We start from the raw sequence: 2,063 nt of genomic DNA on the forward strand, positions 1-2,063 counted from the left end.
TACCGATTTTTTGACAAGACTCGGAGCTGACATTAATGCATTTCATAATAAAAATGATTAATGTTTTAAATATAAAGTTTTGAATATAGAAATATTAAACTATTTAAATGATTCAACTTATACTTTAAAATTAAACTGAAACAGAAAGTAGTTTTTTTTTTTTTAATGTTATCAGATTTTATTAAACACTATGAAAATTAAAACAAAAAAGTACAATTCCACACAGAGATAAAAGAAAAGAAAAAATACAAGAAAATAGATAGAAACAGGTGTGTTGTCAGGGTAACAAAAACAACAAAGTAACGAATTAACATCTCAAGAAGACACAATGGATGAATAAAGAGGTACAGTTTTCATTGTTTTCGGATTAATATAATTTTGGATAGTTTCCATATATTTCTCTAAATCAACTTTGAATAAGGAAAAGAGATGTTTGGAACAAGTAAATTTTTGTTTGTGTATGTGAAATTTGGCTAACAGGAAACAAATTAATTATGTAATATTTTCCTATATCTTCTTTTAAGTGGTCAAACAATCCAAAGAAAACATCCTTAAAACAAAAAGAAAAATCACATACAAAATGAGACGAATGGATGAACATCAGAATATCTGACCAAAATTTCTGAGTGTGGGTACATTGCTAAAACAAATGAATGAAATCTTCCTCATCAGAGCGACAAAAACAGCAACTCACTTCAATATCCGACTTTTATTTCTTAAGAAAAGCTTTAGTTGGGTAACATTTATGAATCAGTTTAAATGTTATTTCTTTAACTTTGTTAGTAAGCAGATACTTATGAGGCAAGGTCCATGCTTTCTCCCAAGGTATATTCTTCACAACATTATTCCAGGTAAGGTATTATGTAAGGAATTGTTGATATCTCTCTCTGGAAAAGAGCTCTAATTTTAGTGTTACTGTTTTTTGTTGATTTGCAGAAAAGCACACCCTTCCGATAATTGTGTCAGTTAACATCAGTGTATAAGTACATGGCAATGGGAATGTAGTACCTTGCATCAGAAAAGACACACCAGAGGGAGTGGCATTGAAAACAACAGCATATTCATCAGCAGATACAGAGTATTATATTTCAATAAAAAAATCTAAGTAGTTTTAAAGCCTGCCTTGTGAATTAAAAAGCTGTCCAACTAAAAGAAGGTTGTTTTTGAACCAGTTGTCGAAGAAAAGAGATTTAGGCCGCGTGTCCACCAAAGCGTTTTCCCTGTGGCTAGCGTATTTTTTCAGTTGTTCTCAATGGGAGCGCCGCATTTTTAAAATGCCAGGAGCGTACCGAGCGCTGAGTATCTTTTTCGCGCTGAGCGCTGCGCGTTCTAGGAGAGTTGAAGAATGTTCAACTTTGAGTAAGGCCGCGTGTCCAACCAAAGTGTTTTTTCCCGAGGCTGGCATATTTTTTCAATTGTTCTCAATGGGAGCGCCGCGTTTTTTTAAAACGCCAGGAGCGTGCCGAGCGCTGAATGTCTTTTTCGCGCTGGAAGTCGCGGATAGGATTTGTGACATATTTGGCGGTGGAGCGGAGGCGGAACAGGGGGGGGGGGACGGAGGGCCAGGTCCACGTGGAAGTGGAGAGACCAGGGACTGAGGCAGAGCCGGCAGAGCAGGGCACCCAGGAGGAACCGGCGGAGCAGGAAGTCAGGGCACAGCAGAGAACCAGGTTGATGCCGGCAGAGTAGGAAACCAGGGTGGAGCAGGGAACCATGATGGAACCGGCAGAGCAGGGAGCCCGGGCGGAGCTGGCGAGGCAGGGAGCCAGAATGAAGCTGGCAGGGCAGGTGGAGCTGAGGACCACCACAGCTGAGCAGATGGATCCGAAGATCCCCACGGTGGAGCAGAAGACCACCAGAGCAGAACAGAAGACCACCAGGGCGGAGCAGAAGACCACCAGGGCAGAGCAGACAGGACAGAAGCCCACCAGGGCGGAGCAGAAGACCACCAGGCCGGAGCAGACAGGACAGAAGCCCACCAGGGAGGAGCAGAAGCCCACCAGGGCAGAGCAGAAGACCTCCACGGCGGAGCAGATGGAGCAACGATCCAGAGCATGCTCAAT

The sequence above is a fragment of the Sinocyclocheilus rhinocerous genome, unplaced genomic scaffold, assembly GCF_001515625.1.
Source record: "Sinocyclocheilus rhinocerous isolate Xijiao unplaced genomic scaffold, SAMN03320098_v1.1 scaffold2656, whole genome shotgun sequence".
NCBI classification, from domain to species: Eukaryota; Metazoa; Chordata; class Actinopteri; order Cypriniformes; family Cyprinidae; genus Sinocyclocheilus; species Sinocyclocheilus rhinocerous.